General features: G+C 39.1%; 1 pseudogene; it reads right to left on the bottom strand.

The window, feature by feature from the left end:
• Positions 1–5,211: 5,211 nt before the first annotated feature.
• Positions 5,212–5,289, bottom strand: LOC128576163 (uncharacterized; annotated as a pseudogene).
• Between the last annotated feature and the right edge of the window lie 19,189 nt (positions 5,290–24,478).

Below are 24,478 nucleotides of genomic sequence, written 5' to 3'. Positions count from 1 at the left end.
AGAATCAGCAGAAAAACTCTGGTAACATGAATAACCAGAATAGATCAACCCCCCCAAGGAAAGATATGGCAGATGTAATTAAAGATCCCATTCACAAACAACTGGCTGAGATGTCAGAAATCGAATTCAGAATTTGGATGGCAAACAAGATTAACAAAATGGAACTAGGAATTCGTGGAGAAATTCAAAAGCTGTCTCAAGAATTTAACAAATTTAAAGACAAAACCACCAAAGACTTAGACACACTGAAGCAAGAATTTGCAGCCCTCAAAGATATGAAAAATACACTAGAATCCCATAGCAACAGAATGGACCAAGCAGAAGAAAGGATCTCTGACATAGAAGATAAAGCCTTTGAACGCTCCCAAACTCTCAAAGAGGAAGAGAAATGGAGAGCAAAAATGGATCACTCTCTCAGAGAGCTCTGGGATAACTCGAAGAAGGCAAATATCTGACTCATAGGAATTCCTGAAACAGAAGAAGTGGCCTCACTGGGCTCAGAGGCCCTTCTGCATGAAATTATGAAAGAGAATTTTCCAGACATGCCTAGAGAACCTGAAATTCAGATAGCGGATAGGTTCAGAACCCCAGAACGACTCAACCCCAATAAGACATCCCCCAGGCATATCATAATTAACTTCACTAAAGTTAATATGAAGGAGAAAATTCTCAAAGCGGCCAGGTGAAAGAAAACTATTACCTTCAAGGGGAAGAACATTAGAATGCCTGCAGATCTCTCTGCTGAAACTTTTCAAACCAGAAGAGCGTGGTCATCAACGTTTAATCTCCTCAAGCAAAATAACTTTCAACCCCGGATCTTGTACCCAGCTAAACTGAGTTTCATTTATGATGGAGAAATTAAATACTTTAATGACATTCACATGCTAAAGAAATTTGCCATAACCAAACAAGCTCTTCAGGATATTCTCACACCTATCCTCCATAATAACCAACCCAATCCTCTACTACAAAAGTAAACTCACTCAGAAACTTCTGATCAAACTCCAACTTCCACAATGGCAAAAGGATTAAAAATGCCCACTAGAATTTTCAAAAACTCAATACTCAAAATTTCACCAAACTTATCAATACTCTCCAGTAATGTGAATGGCTTAAACTGCCCTCTAAAGAGACATAGATTAGCTGACTGGATACAAAAACTCAGGCCAGACATTTGTTGCATACAAGAGTCACATCTTAACTTAAAAGACAAATACAGACTCAGGGTGAAAGGATGGTCATCCATATTTCAGGCAAATGGTAACCAGAAAAAAGCAGGTGTTGCAATTTTATTTGCAGATACAATAGGCTTTAAACCAACAAAAGTAAGGAAGGACAAAAATGGTCACTTCATATTTGTTAAGGGTAAGACTCAATATGATGAGATTTCAATTATTAATATCTATGCACCCAACCAGAATGCACCTCAATTTATAAGAGAAACTCTAACAGACATGAGCAACTTGATTTCCTCCAACTCTATAATAGTCGGAGATTTTAACACTCCTTTGGCAGTGATGGATCAATCCTCCAACAAAAAGCTGAGTAAAGAAATTCTAGATTTAAATCTAACCATCCAGCATTTAGATTTAGCAGACATCGACAGAACATTTCATCCCAACAAAACTGAATACACATACTTCTCATCAGCCCACAGAACTTACTCCAAAATCAATCACATCTTAGGTCACAAGTCTAACCTCAGTAAATTTAAAGGAATAGAAATTATTCCATGCATCTTTTCGGACCATCATGGAATAAAACTTGAGATGAGTAACAACAGGAATCTGCATACTCATACAAAAACATGGAAGTTAAATAACCTTATGCTGAATGATAGCTGGGTCAGAGATGAGATCAAGAAGGAAATTGCCAAATTTTTGGAACAAAACGACAATGAAGACACGAACTACCAGAACCTCTGGGACACGGCAAAGGCAGTTCCAAGAGGGAAATTTATAGCACTGCAAGCCTTCCTCAGCAGAACGGAAAGAGAGGAAGTAAGCAACTTCATGGGACATCTCAAGAGACTGGAAATGGAAGAACACTCCAACCCCAAATCCAGTAGAAGAAAAGAAATAAGCAAAATCAGAGCAGAACTAAATGAAATTGAAAACAAAAGAATAATACAACAGATCAATAAATCAAAAAGCTGTTTTATTGAAAAGGTCAACAAAATAGATAAACCTTTGGCCAACCTAATCAGGAAAAAAAGAGTAAAATCTCTAATCTCATCAATCAGAAATAATAAAGACAAAATAACAACAGACTCCTCAGAAATCCAAAAAATCCTTAATGAATATTACAAGAAACTTTACTTTCAGAAATACGAAAATCTGAAGGAAATTGACCATTACATAGAAGCACGTCACCTTCCAAGACTTAACCAAAATCAAGTGGAAATGTTGAACAGGCCATATCAAGTTCGGAAATAACATCAACCATACAAAATCTCCCCAAAAAGAAAAGCCTGGGACCAGACGGTTTTACGTCAGAATTCTACCAAACCTTTGAAGAGGAATTAGTACCTATATTACTCAACCTGTTCCAAAAGGTAGAAAAAGAAGGAAGACTACCCAACACGTTCTATGAAGCAAACATCACCCTGATCCCCAAACCAGGAAAAGACCCAACAAGAAAAGAAAATTATAGACCAATATCACTAATGAATATAGATGCAAAAATATTCAACAAGATTCTAACAAACAGAATCCAGCAACATATCAAACAAATCATACATCATGACCAAGTCGGTTGTATCCCAGGGTCTCAAGGCTGGTTCGATATACGTAAATCTATAAATGTAATTCAGCACATAAACAAATTGAAAAACAAAGACCATATGATTCTCTCAATCGTGCAGAAAAAGCTTTTGATAACATCCAACATCCCTTCATGATCAGAACACTTAAGAAAATTGGGATAGAAGGGACATTTCTTAAACTGATAGAGGCCATCTATAGGAAACCCACAGCCAATATCATATTGAATGGAGTTAAATTGGAATCATTTCCACTCAGATCTGGAACCAGACAAGGCTGCCCATTGTCTCCATTGCTCTTTAACATTGTAATGGAAGTTTTAGCCACCGCAATTAGGAAAGAAAAGGCGATCAAGGGTATCCACATAGGGTCAGAAGAGATCAAACTTTCGCTCTTCGCAGATGATATGATTGTACATCTGGAAAATACTAGGGACTCTACTACAAAACTCTTAGAAGTGATCAAGGAATACACCAGCGTCTCAGGTTACAAAATCAACATTCATAAATCAGTAGCCTTTGTATATACCAACTGTAGTCAAGTTGAAAAAACAATTAAGGACTCTATCCCATTCACAGTAGTGCCAAAGAAGATGAAATACTTGGGAGTTTATCTAACAAAGGATGTGGAAGATCTATATAAAGAGAACTATGAAACTCTAAGAAAAGAGATAGCTGAGAATGTTAACAAATGGAAAAATATACCATGCTCATGGTTGGGAAGAATCAACATTGTTAAAATGTCCATACTACCCAAAGCAATATATAATTTCAATGCAATCCCCATTAAAGCTCCACTGTCATACTTTAAAGATCTTGAAAAAACAATACTTCATTTTATATGGAATCAGAAAAAACCTCAAATAGCCAAGACATTACTCAAAAATAAAAACAAAGCAGGAGGAATCATGCTACCAGACCTCAGACTATACTACAAATCGATAGTGATCAAAACAGCATGGTACTGGCACAAAAACAGAGAAGTAGATGTCTGGAACAGAATAGAGAACCAAGAGATGAATCCAGCTAATTACCGTTATTAAATCTTTGACAAGCCAATTAAAAACATTCAATGGGGAAAAGATTCCCTATTTAACAAATGGTGCTGGGTGAACTGGCTGGCAACCTGTAGAAGACTGAAACTGGACCCACACCTCTCACCATTAACCAAGATAGACTCTCACTGGATTAAAGATTTAAACCTAAGACATGAAACTATAAAAATACTAGAAGAGAGTGCAGGGAAAACCCTTGAAGAAATTGGGTTGGGCGAGTTTTTCATGAGAAGGACCCCCCGGGCAATTGAAGCTGCTTCAAAAATACACTATTGGGACTTGATCAAACTAAAAAGCTTCTGCACAGCCAAGAACACAGTAAGTAAAGCAAGCAAACAGTCCTCAGAATGGGAAAAGATATTTGCAGGTTATGTCTCCGACAAAGGTTTAATAACCAGAATCCACAGAGAACTCAAACGCATTAGCAAGAAAAGAACAAGGGATCCCATCGCAGGCTGGGCAAGGGACTTGAAGAGAAACTTCTCTGAAGAAGACAGGTGTGCGGCCTTCAGACATATGAAAAAATGCTCATCATCTTTAATCATCAGAGAAATGTAAATCAAAACTACTTTGAGATACCATCTAACTTCAGTGAGACTAGCCTATGTCACAAAATCCCAAGACCAGAGATGTTGGCGCGGATGTGGAGAAAAGGGAACACTTTTGCACTGCTGGTGGGAATGCAAATTAATACATTCCTTTTGGAAAGAGAGATGGGGAACACTTAGAGATCTAAAAATAGATCTGCCATTCAATCCTGTAATCCCTCTACTGGGCATATACCCAGAAGACCAAAAATCACATCATAACAAAGATATTTGTATCAGAATATTTATTGCAGCACTATTCATAATTGCTAAGTCATGGAAAAAGCCCAAGTGCCCATCGATCCACAAATGGATTAATAAATTGTGGTATATGTACACCATGGAATATTATGCAGCCTTAAAAAAAGATGGAGACTTTACCTCTTTCATGTTTACATGGATGGAGCTGGAACATATTCTTCTTAGTAAAATGTCTCAAGAATGGAAGAAAAAGTACCCAATGTACTCACCCTTATTATGAAACTAATGTAGGACCTCCACATGAAAGCTATAACCCAGTTACAACCTAAGAATAGGGAGAAGGGGGAAAGGGAGGGGAGGGAGGGGGGAGGTAGGTGGAGGGAGGGGGATTAATGGGATTACACTTGCGGTGCATCTTACAAGGGTATATGTGAATCCTAGTAAATGTGGAATGTAAAGGTCTTAGCAAAATAGCTAAGAAAATGCCACGAAAGCTATGTTAACTAGTGTGATGAAAATGTGTCAAACGGTCTACGAACCAAGTGTATGGTGCCCCATGATTATACTAATGTACACAGGTATGATTTAATAAAAAAATAAATAAATAAATAAAAGATTTGTGGGAGTCAAATCTCACGCATGCACATGAAAACCCAATCATCACGCTTATGAACCACAAAAGAATCGGAAAAAAATTATTTTATCTTAAGGACATTTGCACTAGACTATTTATCACAGCTCAATTTACAATCATCAAAATGTGGAAACGGCCTAAATGCCCACCAACTCAGGAATGGATTAATAACGTGTGGTATACGTACACCATGGTATACTATTCAGCCATTAAAAAAGATGGAGACTTTATATTTTTCTGTTAACCTGGATGGAGGTGGAACACCTTCTTCTTAGTAAAGAATTTTCCAAAATGAAAAAGCAAGAATCCAGTATACTCAATTTTAATATGAAGTCAATAGATGGTCTAATACAAGGTGGGAGGTAGGGGAATGTGGGAGTGGGGAGAGGGGAAGAGGGAGGGTGGGACACAATTATAAGAGGCACTTTATCTAAAAATGCCATCAGTGTAACCTAATTCTTTGTACCCTCAATGAATCCCAAACAAAAAAAAAAAAAAAAAAAAAGAGTGAGAGACCAGAGTCAAGGGCAGACATAGCCTGTAAAGGGTAACACTTGTAACTTACCATGTCTAGGCATTAAATGCTTAAGTAAATTATTTCTTTCTACTCTCACCATAATTCCATATAATCCTAATATAGGTATCATTGTTATTATTTCAAGTTTGGAATCGAAAGATTAAGTGGCTTTTCCAGGGTCACACAGCTAAGTAATTGTTGGAACGGTTATTTGAAACCAAAATGTCTAACTTCTGAGCCTACGCTTTTACCACTGTGATACGACTGATGTGTCTTCCAAGATGAGCAGAATACAAGTTTCTATGCTGGAGGTAACTCCTGCCTAACCACTTTAAATGTGCACTTATTGGTTTCCAAGGTTCCTTCCAACACATGCCACCCAGATTCTCTGGTTTAAATGGAAAATGCAACCCAGTTCCCCTCATTTCATTTTTTCATAAAAGAAAATAAAATCCAGAAAATTATATAAAACAGCCATACATTTAAGGAAGAAAGATCAAGCTGGGTGAGAAAGTTTTTACTCTGAGAATAAACTCAAGTGCATCAAGTTTATAGGCATAAGTAGGAGAATAAATCAATTTAACTCTGTCTCCCATCATTCTTTACAGGTTTGTAACAAGGTGTACTTTGTTAGATTTTAATCTGCCTACATTTGAGACAGCAAAGCTCTCCACAATCATCTTTTAATGGCATTGCAATTTATAGACAGTAACTAATTTCAAACTTCATAGCACTTGGCTTTTATGATTATTTCAAATCATTTAAATGCAAATGAATTTCCAGAGAGAGAAAACATCAAATGCCCTTGAGTGGCAACATGTAATAGAACCATGCCTGGAAGCCACTGCAGGATTCTGGAGTGTTCAGACAGGCTTGAATGGTAAAGCTGTATAAAAGTGTTTGCCTAAATCCAATTTACATTTCATTCCACATTATATTCTATTTTCTCATTTTTTCATTTTAATATGACTTATTTACTTAATCCTCCTCGGAAATCCTATGCACTCTTCATTGCAAACCTAAGATTAGAATTGGGCAAAAGAGGAATGACGGTTCAACATTCCCAGACAAGAATCACGACTCCCAGATCCTCTTGCTTCTCCACCTCTCTTCATGGTTAATGTCACCACTCTATCATGCAGCCCAAGACACACATGTGAAATTAAACTATGGCTTGTTCTTTCTACCTGAGCTTATGCATTTGTCTGCTGAGCAACTGATGTTTCCTGTCCCAAATTGTTCATCAACAATATGCATCCCGTATCATACGCTGCCATACGAATTCATTTCAGCTTGATAGATCACCAAGGGTCAAGCTGTCGTCATGACAATCATTTAGGGAAAAGCTGTGCATGGCATAGTCTTCATAGAGGAGGAAAGATGATACTTCATTCCATCATCTACCTCGTGTGTGCTGAGATCTGGGTGAGGCACTTGAGGTACAGGAATGAGTAGAGCATCAGTATGAGCTCAGCTATGGTAGAAAAGAAAGATGTGATTGAACAGCTGTATATCTAGAGCAGTGAAGCTGTGCGGGGTTGTGGTCATCTCTGAGCCTTAAAGAAAGTGGAGGAAAAGGAGGGCTGGATGAGGTGGAGGATCTTTCAGAGAATGAACCTTTGATTGTATCCTCTGTTTTTACTCCCAGTCCTCAGAGTTTTCCCTTCGCAATGCTTACTTCACCTAAGTTTTAATCACTCACAATTGCCCCTTGTAAGGTGAATGAAGGAAAGGGATAGCTCCTCCCTGCAGAGTCCCGGTCTTGCACCTTACTTAGTACAGGACCACACACGCATAGTAAGAACTCCACGAATATTTGTTGAACAAAAGAATCAAAGTTAATGTTCCTTTCCAAAAATTTAATTGCCATCATCAGAATTGTTAGTTACACCAGTCATGTGGTCTTCTAGCCACCCCTTGCCTACCTGTGCTCATCCTCACTTCTCTATGTTCGCCTACCAGGTCTTCTGTCTAGACCCAACTCTTCGCTTTTTGTTTTATGCTTTCTACACTCTTTTTAAATTATTTAACTACAGAGATTTCTGAAATTTGGTTCTTATTTATTTTTTATTTTGGATTAATAGGAGGAAACAGACAATTAGATTACATTGTTTGAGTTTGTTAAGTAGAGTCCAAGTTGTATGCGTGCCCTTCACCCAGGAGGGGTGCCCCCACTGTTTTCTCTGGGGTCCACCAAAGGCCAGTTCAAAACTTTGGTTTTATCATACAAACTGACCTGATAATCCCACCTGTGATGTTCTCTCTACCTCTGTATCTCTACAACTTGAGCTATTATCTTCATGAATTTCAGCACAAAATTAGTGCCCTGTTCCTGGCTTCATGAAGTATTTGATTGTGTCTCTATATGTGTGTATGTGTTCAGCAATTATTTATAAAAGTCCTCAAAAGAAAAGACCAGGTCTTCCATACCCCATTCTCCACTTTGTGGTACATAATGCAAACCTCTAAGATATGACAGCAAGTCACATCCAATATCACAGAGTAAGGTTTTATGATCACCTGAACACTAGCCATTGTTCTCCGTTTTCTAGAGGAGCTGCCTAAGTGTCAAACACAGGAAGTGTCTATCCAGCACCAAGGAGCAGGTGGATAGATGAGGACCCGGAATTTATCCTCCTTACTTCTAGTCTGCTCTGTCCTCATGCTTCTAGGTTGCATCTTAGATGCACAATGATGAATCATATAAAAGATGGGAATTTATGCCAAATTCCAGAGCTCACAGTCTAGCTCTTCAGAACTAGTTACTCCCCCAGTATGAGTATCCATCATCTCATCTCCAAAACTGAAAATCTGAAGTAGGGGACCTTCTCAATACCCTTATGATCAACCTAGAAGTTAGCCACTATCCATTTTCTGAGTCAGTGGCTTTTGCTGCTTGAGAGAAAAGAACAAAAGTTTCTGTATTTGTAAATTGAACATTGTGGTACATAACATAACACACTTCAATTCTCACATTACAATATAATGATCTTTGTACGTTAATTTATGCCCCCAAATGAAATAGGCGAGAAGTACAACATGTAGATACCACTCCCGATCTTTTTAGGAAGCTTAGAATTCAATTCAATAGACTGACAAGTGAGACCCAAATTACAGGGAGAGAGTGAGTCATCTACTCAAGGAGGGTAGAACTCACAGGCAGGTCCATTGAGTGCTGTGTTCTACAAGCACAGAGCTCATTCACTAATTTGACAAGAATTTCAGAAGTGTTCCCAGAATAATGTTTGGAAAAGATTGTGAGAAGAAATCAGTCTGATATCAAAAGTGATACATTTTTGACCATAGGATGTCAAAATAGAATCTTGAGTCATTGAGATTGGAGCTTACAGCTTAATTTGACCACCTTTGATGTGAAACCTGGATCAAATTATTAAACACCTGTAAGCCTCAGTACAATTACTTGCAGGCAAAGATAAATATAAACATTTGCCTCAAGTTCTTTGTCTGTAGTTTCAATGATGTAATTTGTGCAACTTCCAATAAAGCCAATGTAACAGGAGATCAATCTCTATTTAATAGAATTCACAGAGATTTAGAAAGTTATATTTCCAAGATAATTGCTTAATAAACCACAAAGATTGGAGATAGAATGAAGTCAGAAAATACAGTTGAAGAGTAATTGACACTAGTATTTCCAAAGTGTTTTTAAAAACTCTCTTTGGTGTTTATCTCCTTGGATAGAATTGGCAATGCTTTATGTGAGCAGAACGAGGTGTGTGATGAGGAGACTGAGTGACTCCCTTGGTCACCTAACACAGAGGAATGGGTCTGGTTCTCATGTCCATGGATTGTAAGTTCCCAAATCTTAATAAACGAATAAATAAAACCTCAAATTTTGGGTCAGGAGACCTTACAAGTCAAGAACAAGGCTTGAATTTCAATGTGAAGCCAATAGTTTTGCATAGGAGATGTAGAGAAGAGGTTTGGAAGGCCAGGAGAATCGAGTGCCCTTTAAAGGGCAGTGACATGTCACACAGTGATGGTAAAGAGGCCAGGGCACAGTTCAGCCACTTCTTCCCAGCAGAAGTGGTGCTCTGGGCATCTAATGCCTCCTGAGGACTTCTGCGGCTCTGACAGATGGATCCACATGACTTTGGTGAGCCAAGCGGTCATCCCACACTGACACCTCGCTGGAGCCACACACGGGAATCTGATGGAATGACACTTCCCTCACTGAGAAGATGCAGAAGCCTCCTCCAGGTCAATACTGAATCCAAGATTATAAACACAAGAGTTTCCTGCTCAGAAACAGCAGCCCCCCTGAAAAACACAATCATTCACCAGACAGCTTGTTCCTCCCTCTCCTGAGCGAGGAGTGTGGCAGTCTTTGGCATTCCTCATGCAAAGAAGTTTGCTTTCAAAACAAACGCTGATTCCAAACACCAAAATTCCAAACACCAATATCACAGCCCGAACGTTGTTCATTGAGGGAGGGTGGGATCAACCGTTCCTTCATTCTTTCATATGCCTTTGTTCCCACAGCTGCCTCAGAAGCCCCTGGCATGGACTTAATTTAAAACAGAAAAAAACTACTGGCCCAATAAAAATTTCACCACCACGTTTGCTTGTGTAATCATTCACTCACTCCCTTTCTGCCCCCCCAGATCCTCACCTTCTTCCCATGGCCACATGTCATGTCAATTTTCTCAAAGTGGTACCAGCACCCAGCATAGTGCCCAAAACGGTGCTTGAGCTGGTGTGTGGGAATGTGCTTTGCAAATTCTCAGAAACTATAAGGCCACCCTGGAAGAGCCAAGTCTTGATTCCCTCATCAGAATCTATTTTCAGGAAGTAATTCTGTTCAGTGGAGTTGAAAGTGTTCTCAGTATGTTCACTGGCTCCCAATAAACAAACAAAGGATTATTGTTTGACTGATGCCTGACAGATGCTTGAAATGACTCCCAAGCCCATTGTTGCTTGTCATCATTTTGAAAACGCCCATCCCTCTCGCTAGGTCCTGGTCCCGCGATTCATTGTCCGTGGGTAAGCATTGTCTGCAGCTCCTGTCTCAAACACCTGCACAGCTCCTTTCAAACCACCACACAACGGCAGAATATAACTGCACTTTCATCTTCCTTAGGTATCATGTCTGAAGAAAAGTCTGGGTGGGCCTATTGCGGGGATTAGATGGGCAGGCCAGCAAAATAATAAATTGAATCTCTGTCTTTCTGTGAAATCCAAGATTTCACAATATACCATTTGACGCAGCTCTGATTGCATTGATCTGAAAGCGAGCATTGTAGCACACCAGGAGAACATCCCTCTTTTACTATGTCACGCAGATAAAGAGTGGTTTTAAAGGCCCATGGCATAAACTAAGCGCTGAGTCTCTGTCCTGGGTGCATTGACTATCAGGCGAATCTTCAGAACATGCTTTGCTTGGTCTGTGAACTGACGTTACCTAATGATGACAACCCACAATGTTTGAGAAGCATCCTATAGACCAGGTGGCATAAGGTATGGCTTGGGGAAGCCGACAGTCTGCCTTGGGGAGAGATCGACACCCTCACTAGTTCTTTCTAGTTTTTTCTAGCCCAGGTCATTCTTTTCACAGAGGCACCTTCTGCCTGGAGAGGACAAAGAAGAATTCACAGGGGAGGAAACATGTGAGGGGAGACATGCAGGGCTGGGCGATGTCACCTGGTACATCAGGGAAAAGACAGGAGGGACCAGCACATGCCAGTGAGAAAGCACAAGACCTATCAAGTCTCTGGTTTTCCAAAGTCACTTGAAGGAGCCGGGGATGGAGGACTTTGCCAGACACGTGCAACCACAATCGTCAGAGGTGGCAGTACCCCCAGGTTCAATCCATCACTCTTCTGCCGGGACACAGAAAAGATGTAACCGCTAAACCCTCAGCCATGGTTTCTTGGTCAGGCCACTTGTAAATAAACTAATTTGTAATCCTTTTTAATGAGCAATTTCACTTCTCCTCTTTTTCTATTTTAGCCCAACCTCTGTGCATCTGGAGATTATCTTAATCTCATATCTTTCATTAATCACATGAGTTGCCAATCCCACCCTCTTGTGTCCTAGCAGCAAACTTCATAAGCAACTGTCTCCATTTCTGTGCACATCCTTTGTAAAAATGTTGTCCAGGAAGGGATCAAGAGAGCCCTGTCGTGTCCTGGCAGAGGGCCACTCGGGGATCAGACAGGCTTGTTCAATAGCAGTTTCTGCAAAGGATGGATCCACCATCTTTGTTTTGATTTGCTAGATTGCTCTTTAATCACACGACTTTTGCCAACACACCACAATACAGTGAAAAAGCACTGGAGAATGGACAGGGTCTAAGTTTAAATTCTCATGCTGCTATTGTCTGTATGAATAGAGGCATGGTGTTTCTCTTTGAGTCTCAGCTCCTGAATCTCTAAAATGGGGATAACAGTGCCTTCCTCTGATGGATCACTTGACAATGTAGTTGACTCACTCTCAGTGCCTGGAGAGTAACAGACCCACAGACACACAGATACCTGAGGACGTCCGTGCTGGCACTTCTAGCATCCCATGCCTAAAAAAATGCAGCTTCTTCTCGTTTCTAGGTGTTAAATAACTGAGAATATTGTCATCTGTCTTCTGTGTATTTCCACTAGGACGTTTTCTTAGTGACTCCTTCCAAAACATCCTCTATCTGGCAACAACAGGGATTCAAGAGCCGCTTCTGACTCACTGTGCAACCTTGAACAAATGACTTCCCCTCTCTGCACTTTCTTTTCCATATCTGGAGAGTAAGCACGTTAGTATCTGCTCTAAAGCATGGTCAGGTGTTTTAATCTGCTCAAACTGCTACAATAAAGTACCACAGACTAGGAGCTCACAGTACAAGATTCTGGAGGCTGCAAATATAGGACCAGGTTGCCAGCATGGGTTGGTTCAGTGAGGGCCCTCTTCATAGATGCTGGCTTCTCCTTGATTACTAATATGACAGAAAAATGAAACAGGAGGTAGCGCTCTGGACTCTTCTACGAGAGTACTACTCTCACTCATGAGGAATCCATCTTCATGACCAATTATCTCCAAAGTTCCACCTCCAAATACCATCTCGTTGGGTTGTAGAGTTCAATATATAGATTTTAGGGGGACACGGACATTCATTACAAGAAGATGACGTGTGATAGCCTGCATGAGACACACAGGATGTGGGAGCTACTATTAATAAAAATGTGAACAATAAACACATATTAATTTATTAAAGGATTTGTCAAGAATGTTAATTAAATGTGAATTAATTCCTCTCCCAGTGTCATCTGCCAAATTAGTGAAGCTGTTTTTTAATACAATAAATCAAATTATTTTCATTAAGCCCTGGCAGTACACAAGTATCACACAAGGCATTGTAGAGAAAATATAATGCAATTATGGCCTTAAGAAACTACTGTTCTCCTGTTTGGTGATATTCCATTCAAGGTATGAGAGGTGATTGCTACGGGGGAGGTGAAGTAAAAGATGGTGATGAGATTGCAGAGAGTGCAGGAGAACGCTTCTAGTTACATGAGGCCCTGAGGCTTCCCTGCGGATCAAGACTTCAGGGTTCCTCAAACTTTTTAAACAGGGGGCCAGTTCACTGTCCTTCGGACCGTTAGAGGGCCGGACTATAGTTTAAAAAAAAAAAAACTATGAACAAATTCCTATGCACACCGCACATATCGTATTTTGAAGTAAAAAACAAAATGGAAACAAATACACTCACACAACCTCATGTGGCCCGCGGGCCCTAGTTTGAGGACCCCTGCGAGCCTGTCTTTAACAGGTTATATGTAGATCCAAGGTGATGGGTTTGTATGGAAGTGAAAGCTTGCTGGTTGAGTGTACCAGAAAGAAAAGAAAAGAAAATTAAAAAAAAAAATTGGATCTTTTAAGATTAAGAAAAGATTTTTTGGAAAGATCTGTATAAAGAAGTTAAGGCCAAGCTCAAGGGAACCTGAGGAACAGCCTGTCTGCAGGTGTAAGCAGTCGGAGCACCAACAGCTTCTCTCTGGGACACAGCCAAGAGACACAGAGCTTTCGGCTGCATTTTATAAGTGGCCATCTCTGCTCTGGGTTCAGATTCTCAGGAGAGAGAATCAAAGCGTATCAGTCAAAAATGGCCAGTGTAGGTGGGCGTGGTCACTGGGGATGCCTTCATAAGCAAGACAACTCCCCAGATGAGCTGATAATGGGGACGTGCTTAGCAGAGCCAAGGATCCCCGGGACAGCAGCAGTGAGGTCAAGAGGCTCAGGGAGCACAGAGGCAACAGCCACCAGCACGCCCTGACTTCAGGCTGGAGTGTGCAGAGGAGAGACAAGGCAATCACATTTGTTTTATTTTATCTCTGCCATTTTAGTTCAGTTTGTTTTTTTAATTTTCCCTGACGTCTGTTGGGCTGGGTCTATTTTCTTGCTTTCTTGTTTTTTAGTATTTCCTCCTCCATGAAGAGGCTGTGCCAATATACGTGCCGATAGTTATTTTTAAGAGCACCCTTACCCTCTCTCTAACATGAATTATTAAGTAATGTCAGTCTACTTTTTTGTCAAACTGATAATAAAAAAACAATAATTTTATCATGAGATCTTCAAACATTGTATGAAACAGTGAAAAAACAAAAGCTAAAATGATTTTGAAGAAGAATAAAGTGGAAGGAGACACCTCACCCAATTTTAAGACTTAGGATATAAATACAATATTTAAATAGTGTGGCATTGGTGGAAGATTCAACACACAGAAATGCCACAGAATAAAAACCCCAGAAATAGATCTAAAATACATATACTAAATTGATTTTTGACAAAAGTTCACAGAAAATTCAGTGGAGAAAGAAAAATCCTTTTAGCAAATGGTGCTGTGGAATGATCGCCAATCATCCTAAACCTCCTATCTTCTACAAACATTAACTCGAAATGAAACCACAGATCTGAAAAAGTAACACGCCAACAATGATTTGTTGTATATTTCTGTAAGGGTGGAAGAGATCTGAGATCTTTCTAATACAAAGAAATGGCAAACGTTTGAGGTGATGGACAGCCTGATTACCCGGTGCGGTCATCCCACACGTGCGTCATTGAAGTATTGCTTGTATCACACCTGCCCACAGATGTATGCAGCTATTATGTCTCTATAAAACTTTTCAAACAGTCACTTAGGGAAGGCTAGAGTCTTTATGTTTATAAAAAATAACCAGTTCCAAATCACAATGCAAGGTGGAGCTAAAATTACAAGACCACAAGTTGGAATTAAAAATAATAGGAAACACATAAAGCCATATATGTTACAATTCTGTTTATATAAAATTTCCAGAATATGAAGATCCTCAGGATAGAAAGTGAATTAGTGGTGGCCAGGGCCCCAAGGGTGGGAGGAGCAGGGAAAGGTTAAGCTCTACAGGGTCCTTTGGACGTGATGAAAATGTCCTGAATATAATGATGAGGGGTACACGATATTGTGCATGTACTAAACGCTACTCATGGTAGCATTTTATGTTATAGGTAAATACCACAACAGTGTTTAAAAATATAGAAATAGAAGAAAATATCTATGCCAATAAATAAATAAATGTAAAATGTTAAACCATAAACCCTTTAAAAGGGAGAATAAGAAAGAATCTTTGTGATTAAGGATTAGGCAAAGAATTCTTAGACAAAAAGTTTAGTAAGCTTTCTAAAATAGAGAAGTGAATATATGGGGCCTTATCAAAATTTGGAATGTTTTCTCTTTCAAAAATTCCTGTTAAGAAGATAAAAAGACAAGCCATTCATAATAAAATACAGAAATCCAATTAGAAAATTGGGAGAAGACTTCAACATGCACTTTGCCAAAAGAAGATATTTGCATGGTAAATAAGTATATGAAAAGATGCCCAAACTCCCTAGCCGCTAGAGAAGTGCAAATTAAAACTATAATATCCACTAACAACCTCTTAAAATAGCTGAAATAATACTGAGAGTACCAAGTGCTAGAAAGGATGTGGAGAAACTGGATCTCCTGGACTTTGCCAGTGGGAAGGTGAAATGGTGCCACCACTCTGGAAAACAGTGTGGCACTTTGTTTGCAGTCAAACGTACATTTGCCGTACAACCCAGCAATGTTATTCTTTTTTTTTTCTTTCTTTTTTTTTTTTTTTTTCTGGTATAGAGCTGTAGCCCTGGGTAGAGTGCTGTGGCATTACAGCTCACAGCAACCTCCAGCTCCTGGGCTTCACCAATTCTCTTGCCTCAGCCTCACAAGTACCTGGGACTACAGGCACCCGCCACAATGCCCGGCTGTTTTTTAGTTGTAGTTGTCATTGTTGTTTGGCAGGCCCGGGCTGGATTCAAACCTGCCAGCTCTGGTATATGTGGCTGACACCTTATCCACCTGAGCTACAGGCACCGAGCCCCAGCAATGTTATTTTAAGAGAACTGAAATGTATGTTCACACTGAAACCTGTATACAAATGCTTATAATAGCTTCATTGAATAATCTGAAACTAACTACAATCCAAATATTCTTCAAGAAGTGAATAGTTGTACAAACTCTGTTACATCCATACTACTTAACAATAAAAAACAAAAAGAAAGAAATCACCACATGGTTGGATCTCAAGAATACTATGCTGGATTTAAAAAAAAAAAAAAAAAAAAAAAAAAAGCCTGTCTCAAAGGGCGGCATACTCTATAATTCCATTTATGTAATATACTTAAAATGAAAAAAATTATGTAGATGGAGAATAGATTAGTGATGGCTTTCATGTGGGGAAAGGGTATAATTACAAAAGGGTAACATGCAGAATTTCCTATGAGGTAGTTAATAAGAAAGAAAACACCAAAGAAAGGGTATTAGGATACACAACAAGTTATTTTTGAATGATATAAATAACATGAATAAGCAAATTGACTTTAAGAAATCATACAAATGTTAACATCCAAATCTGAAGGTATATTTTTAAAATACTGTGGAATAATTATAAAAATAAATTAATCATTGAGCTACAATGGAAATAGCAATTAAGTCCAATGCTAAGAAATTGTATAGATCATATTCCTTATGACTATGCCATACACTTGTTTATGTATACACATATATGTAAAACATACATAACTAGATAAATGGATAAATCTACATTGAAATTTTTTAAAATTTCTCTGAACAATTTACCTAAAATCATAAGCAATCCTATATAAAATATTATCACTTAAAAAATCGATATGATATAGGAAATTTCCCTAAAAAAATTTCTGAAAATTCTAAAGTAAGCTCAAAAATCTTCAAAATATACTGAACTCTGAACCAGTGAGTAGTGTCACAATTTTTAAGTTCTCATTGTCACAGTCCCAGGGCTGCAGAATTTGGCATCCTTGAAAAAATTTCCTGTTGTGTACCTCAAAAGATATGAACATGTCCCATCTCCCGCTTTATTATGGTGGGGGAAAGTCATTCTTCTTGACTTCTTTTATTTCATTCTTTTTGCATAACCGGAAATCTATAAAATTTGGAGTTCGTATAATGAATCCCACTTTCTCTCACAAGCCACTATTTCAATATTACCTATGCTGGTGATAAAAATGACATATTGATTATCTTTCTTACTTTTCTTGTTTCATTTTAACAAGATTCAAAATTGAAATAGAAAAGAGAGATGTTGTTTACTGAGTGTTTCAGGAGCCTCTGCTTCTGCTGGAATCATAAAAGTGACCAAAGAAGAACCATCCATGACCCCTTGTCTTAAGAAGGGAGTTGGTTTTGTCTTTAAGCCCCAGGTTGGGGAAGGCCTCTCGGCCAGATAGTGACCATGCAGAATAAAATTGAAGCAAAATCAGATGAACTAGTACATTGCAAAAGTTTCTATTTATTTAAGTCACTGGGATTTTGGAATTTTATATTTTAGAAGGTATACCTCTATCCTAACAAATGTGCTCCATACATTAAATTATTTTTTAGTGAGAATTTCAACTTGATAGAGCTATCACTAGTTCCCACAATTTCTAGTACAAAGCAAAAGAGGCAGTTGAGTAGATTTTATGACAGGTGTGCAAAGAAGTATTGGGTTATATTTATGTATGTTTTAAAATAATGTGAAAATTAATATTTATATATGTGTGTATGTAATTTTATATATATGTATATTAAATAATGTAATTTTCAGAAAAGACGTAAGCAGGGTGCTTTGCCACTTCTGTGAAGGACGCATTGAGTAAGCACTTTAGCAAATGAAAGTTTCCGTTTCTGAAATGAATTATTGCTTCTCAATGTCAGGTCTGCTCATCTTAGGAATAATTCTCTTATTAATATACAGAGAGCTAATGTGAAAATAAGATTCTTATGTTAATTACTTAATTAACCAATTTGGGCAAAATTAAGCCACTAAATTCACGCAATATTAATTTTTCTTCAGTTGGTCTCATAGGTACTAAATTTCTTCATGTTACCATTTTTTGTGGGTAAAGACCTGTGGACTTGAAGTGCATGAACTCAGAAATTATAAAATATTAGAGGTCTTTGTTTAGTTTCGTCGGTCTAATTTCTATGGAATTGTGTCCAACTTCCCTTGAAGAGCTCAGTAGACAATAATATCACCCAGCAAGGAACATTTTCCACTTCAAATAAAAGTATTTACCTCCTACTTTTTTAGCAACTAATCATATGGCAGTGAGAGAAGGGGGTAGAAAGTGTTGAGTGCACAGGGGTAGAAGGGAGCCTCATTTAGGGGAATCTGAAAGCAAACTAAGTCGTTGTCCGCTTTTCCTTCCTGCAGCCACCAAGAGTGACAGCGCCCCTGTGGGCTCCACCCCACAGAGCTGGGATGGCAGAAGTGAGATCAATACCCAACTGCATGCAAGACCTCAGAGACGGAGGCAGCCTGCACCATCCTGTCCTGGTTCTCCCTAGAAACCCAGAGGAGATGTGAGGTATGAAGGTGCTTAAGCCTTACACATGACGGTTGTCATCCCTGCTAGAGAATCACTCTAGGAAGGAAACAGAGGCAGAGATTGCCCAAGCCGGGAGTCAGGGGTTAGAGGCGATTCAATCTCACAGTAGCATCTTCAGCCACATTGGAAGTGAGGATCGAGTCAACAAAGGAAGTTGGGCACATTCTCAGGTGGCGTCAGGATCAAGGAAGGGTGAATGGTGGGATTCCACCTATGGTGCATAATGCAAGGGTACGTGTCGGATCTATTTGTATAGAGTATATATAAATGTCTTAACACAATAAGTCAACGAGAGGAGATATATATTAACCAGTGTGATGTAAGCATTCCTTATTCTATATAAAATCAGCACATTGTACCCCATAAATGCATTAATGCATACATGATCTATGTGTTTATGATTTAATTTACAAAATTAAAAAATTAATAAAAAAAGATGTCAAAGGGAAGGACTGTGCTCTCCAGAAATACTTCTCATTGGTAACTTCTGCCACTGTAACTTGTGAGCTATTCATCATGCAGCAGGAATCAGTCAATGAAGTGAACGGAGCATCCATAGAATTGGAGAAAATATTTACAAACTACCCATCTGACAAGGGATTAATAACTAGAATAAATAAGAAGTTCCAACAACTTACTAGGGAAAATCCAATAATCTGATTAAAAATGGGCAAAAGGTCTCGATAGATATTTCTCAAAAGAAAACATACAAATGGCCACCTGATATATGACAAAGTGCTGAGTATCATTAGTCATTCAGGAAATACAAATCAAAACTACAATGAGCTATCATCTCACCCCAGTTAAAATAGCTTTTATCCAAAAAGAACAGGGAGCAATGAATGCTGGTGAGGGTGTGGAGAAGGAGGAAACCTTGTCCATTGTGGGAATATAAATTAGTGAAACCACTATGAAGGGCAGTGTGGAAGTTCCTCACTACTATCTGATCCAGTAAAACTCTGTGGCTCAGTCAGTAGGGCGCCGGCCCCATATGCCAAGGGTGGCGGGTTCAAGCCCAGCCCCGGCCAAACTGCAAAACCAAAAAAAAAATAGCCGGGCATTGTGGGGGGCGCCTGTAGTTCCAGCTACTTGGGAGGCTGAGGCAAGAGAATTGCTTAAGCCCAGGAGCTGGAGGTTGCTGTGAGCTGTGTGAGGCCACGGCACTCTACCAAGGGCCATAAAGTGAGACTCTGTCTCTACAAAAAAAAGGAGGAAAAGAGTGTATTGTAAAGACACCTGTATGCCTATGTTTATTGCCATGTTAGTCACAATAGACAAGTCTCGAAATATACGCAAGTGCTCATCAACAGATGAATGGATAAAAAATTGAGCTACTTATATGCAAGGGAACATTACATAGCCACATACACAAAAAATGAAATCCTGCCATTTGCAGCTCCATGGAACTGGAGACCATTACGTTAAGTAAAATAAGCCAAGCACAGAAAAGTGAATTTTGCACGTTCTCACTCATATGTGGGAGCTAAATACTGAAAACAATTGACCCAAGGAGACAGCGAGTCCGAGGATGGTTACTGGAGAACTGGAAGGGTCATGGGGAGGGAAATAGAGTGGGGCTGGGAATGTGGGTGCAAAATATAGATAGAAAATTAGATAGAATTAACAGTATTTGATACCACAATAAAGTGACTATAATCAACAATAAGTTGGAGTATACATTAAAACAATTAAAAGAGTGGAATTGGAGTATTTCTAACACAAAGAAATGATCGCTGCCTGAGGTTACAGATACCACAATACCCTAATTAGATTAATTCACATTGTATTCCAGTATCAAAACATGACATGGATCCTATAAAGATATATAATTATTATGTACCCATAATAATTCAAATAAAAAAGAAATAGAAGAAAATAAAAATAAAATTAAATGAACATTTGCTAGCCAACTTCTCACAATCAAATGAGCTTCATGAGAGTGGAGTTTTGTGCTGTTGGCTTGTGCACCCCCAGGGTCAGGAATAATGCCCGGATGCACAGGGAGCCCTTGAAGAAATACTTCTTGAAAACAATAGTGAAGAAATAAATGGATTTCTATGTGCCAGAAATTTGTTTTGGTGTTACATGTGCTACTTCACTGAAATGTTATAATCACCCTGTAGTTAATAAGTCTCAGTAGCTTTACTTTGCAGATGAGAAAAATGGATATAGGGGGAAAATATGCTTCTGGAACATTCAAAAATATGCAGTGTTAGAGCAAGGGTTGACATCAGGGATGTCCACCTGGTTAGTCTTTTCCCATCTGTGAAATCAGAAGGTTGGAAAAGTTTAAAGACAAAAAGGAAGGAAGGAAGGAAGGAAGGAAAGAAGGAAGGAAGGAAGGAAGGAAGGAAGGAAGGAAGGAAGGAAGGAAGGAAGGAAGGAAGGAAGGAAGGAAGGAAGGAAGGAAGGAAGGAAGGAAGGAAGGAAGGAAGGATTTCACATACATATATAGGATGCGAGAGGGAATACAGGCATACTTTCGGTTGAAAGACAAACCATTAATTTAGAAATGTAAAATTACATCATAACCTTTCTCATTTTACTCGCTGAATTGTCATGATTGACATACTTGGATTTTTTATGGATGGGAAAATTAATAGAAAATTTATGGGATTTAAAAACATTAGGTTATTTTTAAGAAAAGTTTTTGTATCCTTCTCCACCTCCCCCTGGGAAAAAATAACCCAATATGTCCTTAAGAAATACTTCCAAAATAATCCAAAATTTATTATTTTTCCTTCTGGGCTTTCATATCTCTAGGACTAGATTTTCACCAAGGTCTAATCAAGCAATAAAAATTTTATGGCTGTAATAAAGCGCAGAATGGAATATCAAGACCCACAAGTGTATGCTCCAGAGATCAAGTATGAAGAAAAGTCAGGAAGGGAAAAGATAATTATGGCCTGAAGTCACACAGGCAGGCCCCATGGAGGACGGGAACATGAACTATGTCATTACAGTAGATATCTGAGTGGCGTTTTTAAAATTTCTTTTCTTTTTGCCTGCTTAGTACCAATTTCCCAGTTTTATTTTTTCTTTTCAGAATCTTTCCAAACCCTACTCTGTCCATTTGGTTTGGAAGGGGAACAACCACCCCCCCCACCGCCTCCAGTCTAGGGATGAGTTCTGATCTGGAGTTTAGCTAATCAGAATTACACAGGCGAGCGAGTTCAAAATGTGTACTAAATTTAAACCAATAGAACAAAGTGTGAGACTTTTTCTGAATCATCTGCTAACGAGAAATCCCCATTTCCAATAAAGGAGCTAAGATGGTAGGATGCAGGCTAGAGCATTAATGATTATTTCAACAATGCATAGGAGAAACTGAGGGATGGAGACCAAGAAAATAAATTCCTGACATGGTTTCATGAGTTCGCGGATCCATTCATACTTGAAGGAAGTAGACATTTCCACAACTTCTTACTCATACAATTCATGAATTCCTTTCATGATTCAAGCTAATGTAGGTGCTTCTCTTTCTTGCAAACCAGAGTCCTAACTCATACAAATATGAACGTAGCATAGATTGGAATGGGTGGAGAAAAACAATGGAGGCGTTTCCCAGCAACCATGTCCCAGTGAACACAGGGGGAGAGCATGATGGTGTAGGTCATGTGGGGCAAAGGGATGCAAGTCTTCACACACTGATGGAAGACCTTTACCAGGGCTGCCAGAGAATTGTTGGAGATTTTTGAGCAATGGTCCTCGTGACAATATATTGATGTAACACTTTACAGCTTGATCAGAGTGCTTGCTCAGACATTATCTTATTTGATCACCTTTCAAAGACATTAATATAGTTATATACCTTTATAATAATAAAATTTTATTTTACAGATAGAGAGACTAGGATACAGAAAGGCCACATAAAACATACATCATACCACATTTCTCTTGCTCAAACCCTTCCATGGTTTCTCACTGTTCTTAAAATAAATTCAAACTCCATAGAGCAACTATAGTTTCTTGCACATACCCCCCATCTTCACTTAACTCTCCAGTTTTATCCCATTGCATTCCCTGCCTTGTTCACAGTGAGCCAAGACACTGGCTGTCTTTCATCTCTTCCCAAGTGCTCAGGCCTTTGAGATTCAGGGATTTAAAACACACTGTTCCGAGGGACTGTGCCTAACAAATGCAATCAGTGTAACCTGGTTTCTCGTACCCTCAATGAATCCCCAACAATTAAAAAAAAAAAAAAAAAAAGACACACTGTTTCTCTATCTGCAATCTCTGGTTGTTTCCCTCCAGCCAAATGCTGCTCATGCCTTGGTTCTCAGATTTCAGTGGAAAGGCTTTCCCCGACCACACCTACCTCCATAAGCAACAGCCACTATTTTACTTTCTAACAATACCATGAGTATTTCTTCCTTTAAAAATTATATGTTATGATCTAAAGTAAGATATCATTATATATTAAATAGTATAATTACTACTTAATGTGATTTTCTCCATTAAACTGTGATTCCCATGAGATTTAAAACTAGGGTCATTTCCATTTGGCTCCTGACTCTCTATCCACAGCTGAGGACGGTGATCATAGTGGTCCTGAATTCAAGCTGTGGAGTGAATTAAAGAATAAACAAATGATTTCTTTTTCTTCTGCGTAGATATCTAGGAGTGGGATTGCAGGGACAAATGGAAGGTCTACTTTTAGGTCTTTACAGATTCTCCATACTTTTCTCCAAATCAACTATTAGTTTTCAATCCCACCAACAGTGTTTAAGTCTTGTCTTCTTTCTTCCCCCACACCAACATCTGCAGTTTGGGGACTTTATGATAAAAAAAAGAATAAATTAATTAATGAACTCTCTATTTTCTGAGCCATAAAAGGTAAATACAAGTTGAAATATTTAAAGTATTTAGTCTCATACGATCTTATAAAGATTAAATTAGACAATACTTGTTTAGGGAAGTACTTTTTTTTTTTGGCTGGGGCTGGGTTTGAACCCGCCACCTCCGGCATATGGGACCGGCGCCCTACTCCTTGAGCCACAGGCGCCACCCTAGACAATACTTGTTTAAAAATGATGATATTATCACATATATAAAACCCAAGACCTGCATTTCTCCCTTTCAGTTGAGTTTCATTGCAGCCAAGTGTTATGGAGAAAGGGCATTTACTAAATCTTTTTATTTCTTTCTAGTAAAAGGGATGACAGCAGAACCTTTCTACCTTAAAGCAGGCAGTGAGGCCATAGGTTTACTATTCAATGATGGAAAAAAAAACTTCAAGATTATCATCACCACTGACATATTGTCACTAACATTTTATTAGCACTTACGATGCATCAGCCATGGCTCTTTATGCTCTATATCCGCCTGTTGGGTTAATTTTCACAATTATCCCACAGAGAGAGTTGCTATTATTGTCTAAATTTTCAGATGAAGATGAGGATGTGAAGTGGATAATAAATGTGCCTTAGATCAGAGGCGAAACCCAGAGGAGAAATCTCCTTTCTGGAGCAATGCTTTTCCTACTGTCCCGTGCTGCCCACCCCATCACATGCGGCTACACTGGCAGGAGAATCCCAGGAAGACGCGGGGTGTACACTGAGGGCTGGGAGCAGTGGCTTCATGGTCCCAGTTGAGGCAGAGTGGTCACACAGGATATCTGCATGTTCCTTGAGCCTCCCCCCTTCCAACAGCCCGGACATCGGAGGAAGACCCAGAATTCTCAGAGTCCCCGCCAGGGCAGATGATGGGGACCCATCAGCACAGCTGAGGAGAGGACCGCCCAGCTGGTCAGCTCCATGGAGATGTTGCAGGAGTCAGAGTTTGTAGCCAGTGGGTACAAAGGAGGCCGAGTGGGCCAGA

The sequence above is a fragment of the Nycticebus coucang genome, chromosome 23 (genome assembly GCF_027406575.1).
Source record: "Nycticebus coucang isolate mNycCou1 chromosome 23, mNycCou1.pri, whole genome shotgun sequence".
Lineage (NCBI taxonomy): Eukaryota > Metazoa > Chordata > Mammalia > Primates > Lorisidae > Nycticebus > Nycticebus coucang.
This window is presented reverse-complemented; position numbering and strand designations above follow the sequence as displayed.